The 16535-nt window shown below is 43.3% G+C and overlaps 1 protein-coding gene and 1 non-coding gene across 7 annotated transcripts in view; one reads left to right on the forward strand and one right to left on the reverse strand.

Annotated features, from left to right (window-relative positions):
• Positions 1 to 16535, reverse strand: part of TANC1 (tetratricopeptide repeat, ankyrin repeat and coiled-coil containing 1) — a 263097-nt gene that overhangs the window by 189339 nt on the left and 57223 nt on the right. The window lies entirely within an intron of this gene.
• Positions 15436 to 15542, forward strand: LOC115831113. Its single transcript, XR_004026647.1, has one exon. It is a non-coding gene; the product is annotated as a U6 spliceosomal RNA (small nuclear RNA).

The following is a 16535-nucleotide window of genomic DNA, read 5'->3' on the forward strand; positions in this document are numbered from 1 at the left end:
TCCCCTCCTACCAGCCTCTCCAGGGCTGGTCTTCCCTGGAATCACCCACCACCCTCCTCTCTCACTCTCATCACAAGCAGAAGCAGATGCTTCATGCACACTTGCTCACTGAAAGATTCCAACAAGGAGCTCCTGTGACTGACCTAGAGCCTATCTCCCTGGGAAATGTCCTTTTCACTGCTACACATGTCCTGGAGAACTTTCGTTTTCAACGGTGCTGTCCATGTTCAAACACACCACCAACTAGGCTCCTGCCCAAGTCAATCCTGCCACGCTTCACTGCCAAAAAGAACGGGATCATGTGCAGTCATGTTTGGGCCAAAAAAACCACCTTGGCAGGGCACCAGGGTGCTAATAGGTTTGTGCATGCCGAGGCTGGGTGGAGGCCTCTCCTCCTCCTAAGTCTGTTTAATGAGGAGCTCCAGAAGACCTGCTGCCTTCCCCACCAGGACTTCAAAGATGAGAACGGTGAATAGGAGCTTTTCTCTGGAAGGAAATCAGGGAGTAATACGGGGGATGGGTTCAGCCTTTCCCTGACTTCAGGATCAGCTGAGATCTCATTTGAGCCAAGTGCAGAGGAGAACCCTACATGAACCAGGTGGTCACCCCCATGTCAAATGCCTAATGTTTCCTCAAAAAAAAGCCTCAACTCGAACATGGGGTAGGGTTCCAAGATGGCCGAATAGGAACAGCTCCAGTCTGCAGCCCCCAGCGTGACTGACACAGAAGACGGGTGATTTCTGCATTTCCAACTGAGGTGCCTGGTTCATCTCATTGGGACTGGGTGGACAGTGGATGCAGCCCACAGAGGGCAAGCCAAAGCAGGGCGGGGCATCACCTCACCCAGGAAGTACAAGGGGTCGGGGAATTCCCTTTCCTAGCCGAGGGAAGCCATGACAGACTGTACCTGGAAAATCGGGACACTCCCACCCTAATACTGCACTTTTCCAACTGTCTTAGCAAATGGCACACCAGGAGATTATATCCTGCACCTGGCTCAGCAGGTCCCACTCCCACAGAACCTTGCTCACTGCTAGCACAGCAGTCTGAGATCAAGCTGCAAGGGGTGAGAGCCTAGCTGGGGGAGGGGCATCCACCATTGCTAAGGCTTGAGTAGGTAAACAAAGCAGCCGGGAAGCTAGAACTGGGTGGAGCCCACTGCAGCTCAAGGAGGCCTGCCTGCCTCTGTAGACATCTCCTCTGGGGGCAGGGCACAGCTGAACAAAAGGCAGTAGAAACTTCTGCAGACTTAAACGTCCCTGTCTGATAGCTCTGAAGAGAGCAGTGGTTCTCCCAGTACAGTGTTTGAACTCTGAGAATGGACAGATTGCCTCCTCAAGTGGGTCCCTGAGCCCCGTGTAGCCTAACTGGCAGACACCTCCCAGTAGGGGCCAACTGACACCTCATACAGCTGGGTGCTCCTCTGAGATGAAGCTTCCAGAAGAAGGATCAGGCAGCAATATTTGCTGTTCTGCAATATTTGCTGTTCTGCAGCCTCTGCTGGTGATACCCAGGCAAACAGGGTCTGTAGTGAACCTCCAGCAAACTCCAACAGACCTGCAGCTGAGGGACATGACTCTTAGAAGGAAAACTAAAAAAACAGAAAGGAATAGCATCAGCATCAACAAAAAGGACATCCACACCAAAACCCCTTCTGTAGGTCACCATCATCAAAGACCGAAGGTAGATAAACCACACAGATGGTGAGAAACCAGAGCAGAAAAGCTGAAAATTCTAAAAACCAGAATGCCTCTTCTCCTCCAAAGGAATGCAGCTCCTTGCCAGAAATGGAAAAAAGCTGGATGGAGAATGACTTTGACGAGCTGACAGAAGTAGGCTTCAGAAAGTCAGTAATAACAAACTTCTCCAAGCTAAAGGAGGATGTTCAAACCCATTGCAAGGAAGCTAAAAACCTTGAAAAAAGATTAGATCAATGGCTAACTAGAATAACCAGTATAGAGAAGACCTTAAATGACCTGATGGAGCTGAAAATCATGGCACAAGAACTACATGACACATGCACAAGCTTCAGTAGCCGATTTGATCAAGTGGAAGAAAGGGTATCAGTGATTGAAGATCAAATGAATGAAATGAAGCGAGAAGAGAAGTTTAGAGAAAGAAGAGTAAAAAGAAATGAACAAAGCCTCCAAGAAATATGGGACTATGTGAAAAGACCAAATCTGCGTTTGATTGGTATATCTGAAAGTGACGGGGAGAATGTAACCAAGCTGAAAAACACTCTTCAGGATATTATCCAGGAGAACTTCCCCAACCTAGCAAGGCACGCCAACATTCAAATTCAGGAAATACAGAGAACACCACAAAGATATTCCTTGAGAAGAACAACCCCAAGGCTCAAAATAAAGGGATGGAGGAAGATCTACCAAGCAAATGGAAAGCAAAAAAAAAGCAGGGGTTGCAATCCTAGTCTCTGATAAAACAGACTTTAAACCAACAGAGATCAAAAGAGACAAAGAAGGCCATTACATAATGGTAAAGGGATCAATACAACAAGAAGAGCTAACTATCCGAAATATATATGCACCCAATACAGGAGCACCCAGATTCATAAAGCAAGTCCTTAGAGACCTACAAAGAGACTTAGACTCCCACACAATAATAATGGGAGACTTTAACACCCCACTGTCAATATTAGACAGAACAATGAGACAGAAGGTTAACAAGGATATCCAGGACTTGAACTCAGCTCTGCACCAAGCAGACCTAATAGACATCTACAGAACTCTCCACCCCAAATCAACAGAATATACATTCTTCTCAGCACCACATCACATTTATTCCAAAATTGACCACATAGCCAGAAATAAAACACTCCTCAGAAGATGTAAAAGAACAGAAATCACAACAAACTGTCTCTCAGACCACAGTGCAATCAAATTAGAACTCAGGACTAAGAAACTCACTCAAAACCGCACAACTACATGGAAACTAAACAACCTGCTCCTGAATGAGTACTGGGTAAATAACAAAATGAAGGCAGAAATAAAGATGTTTTTTGAAACCAATGAGAACAAAGACACAACATACCAGAATCTCTGGGACACATTTAGAGCAGTGTGTAGAGGGAAATTTATAGCACTAAATGCCCACAAGAGAAAGCAGGAAAGATCTATAATCGACACCCTAACATCACAATTAAAAGAACTAGAGTAGCAAGAGCAAACACATTCCAAAGCTAGCAGAAGGCAAGAAATAACTAAGATCAGAGCAGAACTGAAGGAGATAGAGACACAAAGAACCCTTCAAAAAAAACTAATAATAATGAATCCAGGAGATGTTTTTTGAAAAGATCAATGAAATTGATAGACCGCTAGCAAGACTAATAAAGAAGAAAAAAGAAGAATCAAATAGATGCAATAAAAAATGATAGAGGGGATATCACCAATGATCCCACAGAAATACAAACTACCATCAGAGAATATTATAAACACCTCTATGCAAATAAACTAGAAAATCTAGAAGAAATGGGTAAGTTCCTGGATACATACACCCTCCCAAGACTAAACCAGGAAGAAGTTGAGTCCCTGAATAGACCAATAACAGGCTCTGAAATTGAGGCAATAATTAATAGCCTACCAACCAAAAAAAGTCCAGGACCAGACAGATTCACAGCCAAATTCTACCAGAGGTACAAAGAGGAGCTGGTACCATTCCTTCTGAAACTATTCCAATCAATAGAAAAAGAGGGAATCCTCCCTAACTCATTTTATAAGGCCAGCATCATCCTGATACCAAAGCCTGGCAGAGACACAACAAAAAGAGAATTTTAGACCAATATCCCTGATGAACATCAATGCAAAAATCCTCAATGAAATACTGGCAAACTGAATCCAGCAGCACATCAAAAAGCTTATCCACCAAGATCAAGTGGGCTTCATCCCTGGGATGCAAGGCTGGTTCAACATAGGCAAATCAGTAAATGTAATCCATCATGTAAACAGAACCAAAGACAAAAACCACATGATTATCTCAATAGATGCAGAAAAGGCCTTCAACAAAATTCAACAGCCCTTCGTGCTAAAAACTCTCAATAAATTAGGTATTGATGGGACATATCTCAAAATAATAAAAGCTATTTATGACAAACTCCCAGTCAATATCATACTGAATGGGCAAAAACTGGAAGCATTCCCTTTGAAAACTGGCACAAGACAGGGATGCCCTCTCTCACCACTCCTATTCAACATAGTGTTGGAAGTTCTGGCTAGGGCAATCAGACAGGAGAAAGAAATAAAGGGTATTTGATTAGGAAAAGAGGAAGTCAAATTGTCCCTGTTTGCATATGACATGATTGTATATTTAGAAAACCCCATCGTCTCAGCCCAAAATCTCTTTAAGCTGGTAAGCAACTTCACCAAAGTCTCAGGATACAAAATCAATATGCAAAAATCACAAGCATTCCTATACGCCAATAACAGACACAGAGAGCCAAATCATGAGTGAACTCCCATTCACAATTGCTACAAAGAGAATAAAATACCTAGGAATACAACTTACAAGGGATGTGAAGGACTTCTTCAAGGAGAACTACAAACCACTGCTCAACGAAATAAAAGAGGACACAAACAAATGGAAGAACATTCCATGCTCATGGATAGGAAGAATCAGTATCATGAAAATGGCCATACTGACCAAGGTAATTTATAGATTCAATGCCATCTCCATCAAGCTACCAATGACTTTCTTCACAGAATTGGAAAAAACTCCCTTAAAGTTCATATGGAACTAAAAAAGAGCCCGCACTGCCAAGTCAATCCTAAGCAAAAAGCACAAAGCTGGAGGCATCATGGTACCTGACTTCAAACTATACTACAAGGCTACAGTAACCAAAACAGCATGGTACTGGTACCAAAACAGAGAGATAGACCAATGTAACAGAACAGAGGCCTCAGAAATAACATCACACATTTACAACCATCTGATCTTTGACAAACCTGACAAAAACAAGGAACAGGGAAAGGATTCCCTATTTAATAAATGGTGCTGGGAAAACTGGCTAGCCATATGTAGAAAGCTGAAACTGGATCCCTTCCTTATACCTTATACAAAAATTAATTCAAGATGGATTAAAGACTTACATGTTAGACCTAAAACCATAAAAGCCCTAGAAGAAAACTTAGGCAATACCATTCAGGACATAGACATGGGCAAGGACTTCATGACTAAAACACCAAAAGCAATGGCAACAAAAGCCAAAATTGACAAATGGGATCTAATTAAACTAAAGAGCTTCTGCACAGCAAAAGAAACTACCATCAGAGTGAACAGGCAACCTACAGAATGGGAGAAAATTTTTGCAATCTACCCATCTGACAAAGAGCTAATACCCAGAATCTACAAAGAACTTAAACAAATGTTCAAGAAAAAATGAAACAACCCCATCAAAAAGTGGGCAAAGGAAATGAACAGACACTTCTCAAAAGAAGACATTTATGCAGCCAACAGACACATGAAAAAAGGCTCATCATCACTGGTCATCAGAGAAATGCAAATCAAAACCACAATGAGATACCATCTCACACCAGTTAGAATGGCGATCATTAAGAAGTCAGGAAACAACAGGTGCTGGAGAGGATGTGGAGAAACACAAACACTTTTACACTGTTGCTGGGACTGTAAACTAGTTCAACCATTGTGGAAGACAGTGTGGCAATTCCTCAAGGATCTAGAACTAGAAATACCATTTGACTCAGCCATCCCATTACTGGGTATATACTCAAAGGATTATAAATCATTCTACTATAAAGACACATGCACATGTATGTTTACTGCAGCACTATTCACAACAGCAAAGACTTGGAACCAACCCAAATGTCCATCAATGATAGACTGGATTAACAAAATGTGGCACATACACCCCATGGAATACTATGCAGCCATAAAAAAGGATGAGTTCATGTCCTTTGTAGGAACATGGATGAAGCTAGAAACCATCATTCTGAGCAAACTATCGCAAGGACAGAAAACCAAACACCGCATGTTCTCACTCGTAGGTGGGAATTGAACAATGAGAACACTTGGACACAGGGCGGGGAACATCACACACCAGGGCCTGTCATGGGGCGGGAGGAGGGGGGAGGGATAGCATTAGGAGAGATACCTAATGTAAATGACGAGTTAATGGGTGCAGCAAACCAACACGGCATATGTATACATATGTAAGAAACCTGCACATTGTGCACACGTACCCTAGAACTTAAATAATAATTTTTTTTTAAAGCCTCAACTCACGTTCAGCAACAGCTTGCAAATGCTGCAAGAGCTTCTAAGCACCCTAAGTTTTTCCTACATGAAGTTGCTGACCTCACTGGCATAGTATATAAGCATTCACTGCAGGACAGCACCACCTGGTGAACAGTCGTAGCTCAAATACCTGAGGTTTCCCAGGATAGGCTCATATAAGGGAGAGGGCCCTGGCAGCCAGGAAGGGAATCGTCTCCCAGCTGCTGCGTGTCCTTCAGCCAAGTCTCCTTTCATAAAGCACACCTCAGCAGAAAAGGCAGGCTTCTCATCTGTCCTAACCACAACCGACAGACAAGTATGAAAGAATACCCATCACAGCCCACAGCATGCCCGCTCTCACAGCATGCCCGCTCTCAGACCCTCTGTCCGGAGGACCCACAGATGCGTGTGCACCCTTAAAATTAAATCTAACAGGTCACGTACACATAGACATGCACTTTCTCTCTGGCCTCTTCCCCACCTACAGCAACCCATTTATAAAACTTCTGTAAGGGCAGCAGAGGAAAAGTCCTTCCTGAGTTTAAAGCTACAAAGGCACCACTATAAATTACAGAGTCGCAGAGATCTCAAGGGAGGCAGCTTCCTGAGAGGAGGAAGACTGTCCCTCCAGCCTGTTTTTGTGGTGATGAGATCACAGAGTTTAGATTCTGTATTTGGTCCTACATGGGTTTTAAGGGCCTTCTTTAGTAATTACAGAAAGGAAAAAGGAAGGTCAGTGAGAGCAGAGAAACTGAGTGGTGTTTGAGAGGTTACGTACAACTACAGCCAGGTCACCTACCAGACTCAGGAAACTATGCCTTGAGATTTTTGTTGCTGTTGTTCTTCAGAATCAATTTTAGATTAGCAAAAAAATTATGAACTTTTACTGTTTTGGCATTCCTGTGTTCAAAGGCCTTTTTCAATGCACAACCCAGCATTTGGGCCCATGATAGTTTTGAAAAAATGAGCATTACACCCCGAAATATTCTCATGTAAAAGACGACAAAATATACTTATTATGGGAATTTTTATGAAACCTAAAACACAGGAGGTTAGAGACTAGCTGAATGAGAATTTCAAATGCCCATCAATAGCTTTTTCTTTTCAGATCTAATTTCCCACTGACTCCTTCAAAAAAAAACTTCATAGAGAATTATTACAGTTTACCTCGTGGTCATCACTTTCTTGCAAGGATGAACACACTTCAAAGTTGTTTATCCAATAGAAGTATTCATCAAAAAATTTTTTTTTCTCCCAAGTACCCTTCCATAGCCTAGCATTGGGCCTCCTCAGACCACAAGACAAAGGCTACTGTATGTGTTCATGGACCAAAGCATGTCTCCATCGATTCCCTGTGACGGTCCAAATCCTCCAGCTGTAAAGGGTTCTGCAGCATTGAATACTGCTTTGACTACAATGTGAGGCCCAGAGAGGTTAAACAACGTGACGAAGGCCACTCAGGCAAAGCCAGCATCGGTGAGTTCGTGAGGACGTTCAAGTCACACTCAACCGCAGCACAGTGGAAACAATACCACAGAAATCCTAAAGCAAACAAAAGAAAGCTCTTCTTTCATTTTGAATGCTGCTGCTTAATAGAAAGCAGGCTTACATAACAGAGGAAGACGGGAGGAGGAGAACTTCGTGGGGATCTGTCCTACATTTGGGGCTTGAGTAGCAAAAGACATTAAACATACCAATTTCCATCCCAAGTCTTTCAGCTTCCATTTCCATGAGACAGGTGTCCTGCTAGTACTGTTACACCTATCAACCGCCCTGAGGCGGTTTTCCATCCCACAGCCCATGAGAATCTCCTAGGTAGCTTTAAAAATTCTGATGCCTAGAAGAAGTGAAACGGGATCTCTGGGGATAGGGCCCACTGGTGCTTTTCAAACCCAACCAGCTGATTTTAATGTGTAGCCAGGATTGAGAGTCACTACACCTGACCAACTCCCAGCTGTTTCTTTTGTCCTCCCGATGGGATCAGGTGGGAAATATTTATGCCTCAAAAACAGGGGAGAGAGGGAAAAGCAAATGGACCAGGGAAGAGAGCTGAAGAAAGTTGGAGTGAATAATGATTTGCAGGTGATGATTGCTGGAGTGGGTGCAAGGTGTGGCCCAAGGGAGAAGGCAGGAGGAGGGACAGATTAGGCCATTCCCTAAGTGAGCCCTGCATGGAGTCCGGCTGCTTTGGCAGGTGGAGGCAGGGCCAAGAGGCAGCAATTCAAAGCTCATCTGTAAAGAATATTTCCATTAAGTGTTAACTATATGAGAAGTGATATGATGGTTTTCAGATGTGAGGAATTTACTGAACCACTGTATTTGCCACTATGATTTCACTCGTTTTTCTAATAGTCCTGATAGGGTTTTTGTTTTTTTACTGAGGATCCATATTTTCTTGCTCACCAAGTTTGACAAAGCACAATGCATTCAAGGATAACTACTTAGAGCCACAGTGCCTGAAGAACAGAGCTTTCCTTGGTATAAAACTAGCTGGCGCACATGCAGGTTGAATGTGACCTTGATTTCATGAGCATCATGATGTTTTGAGATGTGACAGAGGCTGCATAAGAAAGAACCTGGGCTGAAGCCTGCGGGAACACCGGCTCCATCTGAGGTGCTAATCCTGTTGTCACTCCCATGTCCCGTCATTCTTAAGGATACCTGCTTACTACCTGCTCTTCTGTAATAGAGGAGGGACAACCACCAGGCTGTTGAGTCTGGATGGCTTCCCCAATTTCTGTCTCTCATGGGAAGGAAATTCATCCGCTTTGCCTTACCCATCCTTTACCAATGTTTCCCAAAGTGTATCCCATCTGTACTAGAGCAACCTGGGCTGCTCCTGGGCACTTCCTCTCTCCCGCAGCCCATGGGCAATCACACCTGGAGCCCAAGAGACTGCGTTTTCATCAACCACACAACTCAACAGTCTGTGAACCGGTCATACATTTACGATTCTTCCTTTGAAATGAGTTCCTCAGTTGTGGTGCTACATCTGTCCCTAACCTCTGCCACTTCCTAACTGGTGATTTACAAATTCATCCATGGCCACTTACTTGAATCCCACTTGGATCCCACCCTCCCAACACCAAGCCCCTGACTTAAATCACTCTTCTCTGATCTCACACAAGATGCAAAACCACTACTTTTAATGGGGAGTTTCAGGTCTGTTTGTTCTCTCTCCCAACCATAGACTAGGCTTCTTGATGACAGGGTCCGTGGCATCCCACTGAACCTTTCGCAGGGCTCAGTATATTTAGGCTGTACGAACAATGGCTGACGGACCGGTCAAGGCTTGCTCAGCCCTGGGTCTTCCTCCATTCAGCTTCTTCTCATTTTCCCTGAGAAAACTTTCATTCTTTCCATAACAAAATTGATTCAGGCAAGAGTAGGAGGAAAAAAGGGGGAGGCCTATCAAAGACAGAAGTCATATGCTGCAACCTCAACTTATCCAGAAAACACCAGGAACCAAGATGCAAATAAGTCTTCAAAGCTGCCAAAATCTGGGGCTCAGTTCATGCACAATGCAGAAGGGAACCTCCTAACCCCCACACCATCCCCCAACACCTCTTCACAGGCTCTCCCTCAGGGCCCTCCCACTGTCTTTCAGATTCAATTCTAACAGGAGAGAATATGTGGTTTCCCAGACCGTTGTAAGTTAAGAGAATGGAGGGACAGTGTTAGATGTGGGCACAATGACAGCCCTGAGAAGCTGCGACTGACATGAGAGAATTTGTAAAATTCAAAACAGTAGATTACAGACTGTTATATTTTAACAGCCTTTCAATCCCCAAATGCATGCAAGGACACCAAAAAAAAGCATTTAAAAGCAGCACAATTCTTGGCTCTGAAAGGTGATCCTGGGCACAAAGAAAAGGTTACTTTGCTCACAGTGTATCTATGCCACTATATCCAGGAGAGATGTCCACATGGCTAACCTCAGTCCCCAAGACCCAAATGTCCTCAAAAATAGGAATGGGGACTGTATCCAACTGCAATGTGCTGTCTCTGTGTGGTCTCTAACACCAACAGAAACCAGGACAGGCTTTCTCAAAAGCACTGCCATTCTGATCTGGAATCTTCCATCTGAGTACTCTCCCATTCATTATTCTCATCTATCTTTTCTTATGGTATCTGTGAGTAAAGCTCCTCACCAGATTATAAACTTCTTTGAGCAGATGGACTATGCCTTTGTATTGATGACATGCCCCCTATATCCTCCTAAGTCACCAATGAAGCCTTCTGAATCTTTGCCAGTTCAATCTGCCCAGATACCCCAGGGCCATATGACCTTAGGGAAGAAGGTATTTGAATGAGAGTGTTTTTAAACAGCCTAAGCGTTTCCGTAGTCTCTAAAGGTATTAAGTTTCCAACTTTCTTAAAGATGATAAAATTGGTTTAAATGTTAGGATTCTGTGATCAGTAAGGCAAGCTTCAGTTGACTTTGGAATCTAATCTGTATGACATACAGAGCCAAGAAATAAATTCTGTACTGTTATGCATGTGCATGTGAACCACAGAGGCTAGGGTGAGTTTTCCCTTGCTCTAAAGCAACCTCACCTCACGTATCTTTAATCATTCATCTACTCAGAATGGATTACTGGGTGACTTCATATTTATTTCTTTTTTCCAAAGCTCAGCTTTCTGATTTATATATTTATTTCTCGATAAGTAATAGCACTCGAAAGCACCAATTTGCTTCAGGCTTGGTAAAGAGTACGTTCATGAATTTAACTGACAGTTCTGTAATATAGGGTTATAATTTACCCTTGGGAAAAATTGAGGAATTTGTTTTATCTAAATTGAATTTAAAACTACATCCACTTCCAGATTCACATAAGTAATTCTCAGTTTTCGAGCTCATCATTGAATATGTACCTTACACCCTAAGACCCATTCACTTGCAAGCAGGCTGAAATGACCTACCAGGACACTAAAAACCTCTCTATTTAGTTTTAGGCTGTCAGGACATCCAGGCCTGGGCTGTTGTTTTCAGTGTCCACGGCCCTTCCTTCCCCACAGCTGAAGCCTCTTAACCCTCGCCCCCACACTCCCCTTGCTGGCTCAACCCAGCGGGAATTTCTAAGATAGAGATTTAAATAGCTCTGGCTAAGTTGCTCTTGCTGCTTAACAGGCAGGCCCTGACCTTGTATCTAGTAACTTGGCTTTCTTGCTCCTGCATTCCACAGGCCTAAATCACCCTCTAGCTCAGTTCTGATAAGGAGCCTGAGACCCTCTCTGGATAATCTGCTGCTAACTCCTCAGGGGCCGAGGAGCTGCCTTGCTCTTGGCAATCTTCCAGGGGACTAGAGGTCACTCTGCATCCATATGGCCAGAGAAGGTCTGGGGACATGGGTGCCTGTGTCAGGCTACTCATATACCCTGAGCCACCAGCCCTGAAGACCTCAGCCCTTTCCTCCTGACACCTGGACTCCCTCCCAGCTGCAGTGGCTGGGTCTGCTGCCCGCAACTCTGAGATGGGGGTTTCAAGCCCAGTGCCTCAGGACTCATTAGGAAATGACTCATCACAAAAAGCTGAGGGTCCTCTGGCCAGAACACAAGTCACGAGATCTTGATCTTAGCTGTCAAAAAATGTCAAAAACAAAACCCCAACAACAAACTGAGAAAACAGGATCTCTCTTTTCCTGGAGAATTCAACACCCCCATGTTGGCTTTGAGTATGCTGAAGCCACTGAATCCTCTTTTACTAGTTCTAAGGCGAAAACTGAGGAAAATCAGAGAAATGGCTACAACTGTGTCTTCTCTGAATAGAGGAGACTCAGAGAGCTTCTTATCAACCACTTCAAAGCTAACATCCATGGTTACTGAAATTACAACTATGAAATAACTTCTGTCCTAGGAAATCAAGTCATCTTCTAAAAGAAAGCTAAACGTGTATGTGCATTTTTATCAATATCCTTTAAAAATCCAGACAACCTTAAAAACCCTAACTGGTTAAACTGTACTACACTTTAGAATAACATAAAAAAGAGCAACCTTCCTTTTCTGGTCAAAGATTATTTTTGTAATACCTATTAATTCCTACAAAATTCTAGCATTTTTTGCTTTCTACCACCATTCCGTAGAAAGACATTCCCCCCTTGGCTTTATATCTTTGCTTTTTGATCTTGTTAACAATCCAGAAAATTCCAACCTTGCAATTTTTTTTTTCACCCCTGGTAAGGAATAACACACAGTCACTTAAAAACCAAAAGCAGTGTCAACACTTCCTCAATGACACAGCTGCTGTGAGTGACTAGTGAATAAAAGAGTTTTTGTGGGGAAATGTTGACTTCTCTCCAAAATAATTCTCAGTGTTATTGAAGATATGATCAAAAATAGTAAAGAGGCCTGGTACAGTGGCTCACACCTACAATCCCAGCACTTTGGGAGGTCAAAGCAGGAGGACTGCTTGAGAACAGGAGTTCAGGAGTTCAAGACCAGCCTGGACAAGATGGCAAGACCCCATATCGCTACGTTAAAAATATAGGCATGGTGGCACATACGTGTAGACCTAGCTACTTGGGAGGCTGTGGCAGGAGGATCACTTGAGACTAGGAGTTCAAAACTAGCCTGGGCAAAACAACTTATCTCTACACAAAATTTTTAAAATTAACTAGGTGTGGTGGCATGCACCTATAGTCTTAGTTACTGAGAAGACTGACGTGGGAGGACTGCTTGAGCCCAGGAGTCCAAGATTATAGTGAACTATGATTGTGCCACTGCACTCCGGCCTGGTTGACAGAGCAAGACTGTCTCTAAAAAATAATTATAAGGCATTAGTTAAGCAAGAAATACTAAGTACTTATGATAAACCACAGTGAAAATACTCATACTATATGGACACTTGGTTTCAAAAGAGGGTGCCCAGACAGGAAAGAACCCACTCTGTATGCCATGCATTACATGGAACAATGCACATGTTCCATATTACAAACCTTCACTTAAAAAGTGAGGCATACGATCCAACCATCTCCTTTCTGGGTATTTATCCAAAAGAATTGAAGTCAGGATCCTAAAGAGCTATTTGCACTCCCATGTTCATTGCAGCATTATTCACGATAACCAAAGTGTAGAAGCATCCTAAATATTCACTAACAGATGAATGGATAAACAAAATGTGATATATACACACAATGGATTATTCAGCCATAAAAAAAGGAAATCCTGATACATGCTACAACATGAATGAAACTTGAAGACATTATGCAAGAGAAATAAAACAGTCACAGGAGGACAAACAGCACACGATTCCACTCTTACGAGGTATATAAAGTAGTCAAACTCAGCCAGGCACTGTGACTCACACCTGTAATCCCAAAACTTTGGGAGGCTGACTTGGGAGGACCACTTGAGGCCATGAGTTCCAGACCAGCCTGGGCAACATAGCAAGCTCCTCATCTCTACAAAAAAATCTATAAATTAGCTGTGTATAGCAGCACATGCTTGTAGTCTCAGCTGCTTGGAAGGATCACTTGAGCACAGGAGTTTGAACCTACAGTGAGCTACAATCAAGCCACTGCACTCTAGACTGGGCAACAGAGTGAGAGACCCTATCTCAACAATAATAATAATAATTAATTAATAATCAAACTCATAGAAGCAGAGCAGAATGGTGAATGCCAGGAGCTTGGGGAGAGAGGAAAATGGAGAATTGTTCAAAGAATATAAAGTTTCAGTCACAAAGGATGAAATACTTCTAGAAATCTGCTGTATAACATTGTGCTTATAAGTTAACAACACTGTACACTATAAAATTTTGTTAGAAGTTAGATCTCATGTGTTTTGTAACCACAATTTTTTTAAATATGAGGATACAAACTCAAGGGTTCAGATTATATTAGCTTCAAAGTTCTTGTCCTTTCTACTGTTTCATTTTGTCTACACACAAGAGAAGTATAAACAGTAAAGATTAGGCCCGACATGATGGCTCACAATGGTAATCCCAGCACTTTGGGAGGCCAAGGCGGGCGAATCACTTGAGGTCAGAAATTCGAGACCAGCTTGGCCAACATGGTGAAACCCCGTCTCTACTAAAAACACAAAAATTAGCCAAGTGTGGTGGTGTGTGCCTACAATCCCAGCTACTTGAGATGCTAAGGCAGGAGAATCCCTGGAATCTAGAAGGTGGAGGTTGCAGTGAGGTGAGATTGCACCATTGCACTCCAGCCTAGGCAACAAGAGTGAGACTCCGTATCAAGAAAAAAAAAATTAGCATATACTATGGCTTGAATGTGTCCCCCAACTTTCATGTGTTGGCAACGTAATCCCCAAATTCATATGTGGAGTGGAGGTGGGGCCTTTGGGAGGAAATAAGGATGAGATGAGGTCATCGGGACGGGGCTCCCATGATAGTACTGGGGGCTCCAAAAAAGAGGAGGAGAGACTTGAGCTGACATGCACACTCTTGCCCTCTCGCTGTGTGATACCTTCTACCACGTTATGAGGCAGGAAGAAGACCCTCATTTGAAGCTAAGCAGATGCCAGCACCATGCTCCTGGACTTCACAGCCTCCAGAACTGTGAGAAATAATTTTCCCTTTTTTATAAATTATCCAGAAGGTGGCATTCAGTTATAGCAAGAGACAGACTAAGACCAAAAATTGGTACCAAGAATGGGGTCATTGCTATACCAGATAGCTGAAAACGTGGAAGTGGCTTTGAAACTGGGCAATGAGTAGAGGCTGGAAGGGTTTGAGGGAGCAAGCTAGAAAAAGCCTGTAATTGCTATAAGTGGAGCATTAGGGGAGATTCTGATGAGGGTTCAGAAGATGAGAGCTAGGGGAAAGTCTGAATCTTCTTCAAGATTTGCTTAAGTGGTGGTGCTCAAAATGTTGGTAGAAATTTGAACAGTAAAGGCCATTCCAACAAGGTCTCAGACAGAAATGTGGAACAAAGTATTGGAAACTAAAGGCTATCCTTGTCACATTGTGTGACAATGTGTCGAGCTTGGCTAAATTGTGTCCATGTCCTAGGTCTTTGTGAAATGCAGAGCTTGAGGGCAATAAACTAAAATATCTGGCAGAAGAAATATTTAAGCAGCAAAGCATTCAGGATATTGCATGGTTACTTTTGACCGCATTCAGTGATATGTGAGAGCAAAGAAATGACTTAAAGACAAAATGTATAATTAAAAGGAAAACAGAATGGGAAGACTTCAAAACTCTGAAGCCTGGCCACATAAAGAGTGAAAAAGACGCTTCCCTCAGCAGCACATATACTAAAACTGGACTGATACAGAGAAGATTAGCATGGTCCCTGCACAAGGATGACACGCAAATTCATGAAGCATTCCATGTTAAAAAAAAAAAAAAAAGAGTGAAAAAGTGTGTTCAGGAGAGGAAACCAAGGCTGTGGCTAGGTGATCATTTGTTAAGGAGATTACTATTGATAGATGATATTATCAAGAGAATAGGAAAAAGACCCCTGCCATTTCAGAGATCTTTGAGGCTGTCCCTCCCATCCCTGGCCCAGAGCTCTAGAAGGGCGGAATGGTTTCAGGAGAAGAACCCAGGCACCCTTCATGGGTTTGCTGCTGCCCAGGGCCCCCTTGGGTCTCTGTTTTCTGCATCCCAGTGCAGCACTCCTCAGCCACCCCAGCTGTGGCTCAAGCGACCCCAAGTGCAGCTCAACCCAGCACTCCAGAAGGTACAAGCAGCAAGGACTGGCAGCATGTACCAGGCTCAGGATACTCTGAGCTACTTTAGGACTCTACAGAGAGTCCCTACCAGCAAGAAGGCCCTACCAGCAAGAAGGCCCTCCCAGATGCAGCCTCAAGACACTGGACTTCATAGTCTCCAGAACTGTAAGAAATAAATTTTCTTTATAAATTGCTGATTCTCGGGTATTCAGTTATAGCAATGGAAAACAGCACATAATTAAAGGCTAGAGTGCAGGGTAGGAGAAATGGAAACGAAGAGGAAGCCAAAGAAGCTGAGGTCATCAAGGAAAGCCTAAAAAAAAAAGGGCAACATAGGCCCAACCCTGAAGTATCAGCTGAGGCTGCAGGGACTGCTACAAGCATCTGAGTAAGGACACTGAGCTGGTCCACGCCAAGAAGGCATGCTAGGCAACAGCTTTTAAAGGCCGAGGAGGACACGAACTAAACACTAGAAGCTAAAAACTGAAGCAAGGCCAGACGCAGTGGCTCACACCTGTAATCCCAGCACTTTGGGAAGCCAAGACAGGAGGACTGCTTGAGGCCAGGTGTTCAAGACTATGCTGGGCAACAACAGCAACACCCTATCTCTACAAAAAATTTAAAAATTAGCTAGGAATTGTGGGTACCCCTGTAGT

Source organism: Nomascus leucogenys, chromosome 17 (assembly GCF_006542625.1).
Source record: "Nomascus leucogenys isolate Asia chromosome 17, Asia_NLE_v1, whole genome shotgun sequence".
NCBI classification, from domain to species: Eukaryota; Metazoa; Chordata; class Mammalia; order Primates; family Hylobatidae; genus Nomascus; species Nomascus leucogenys.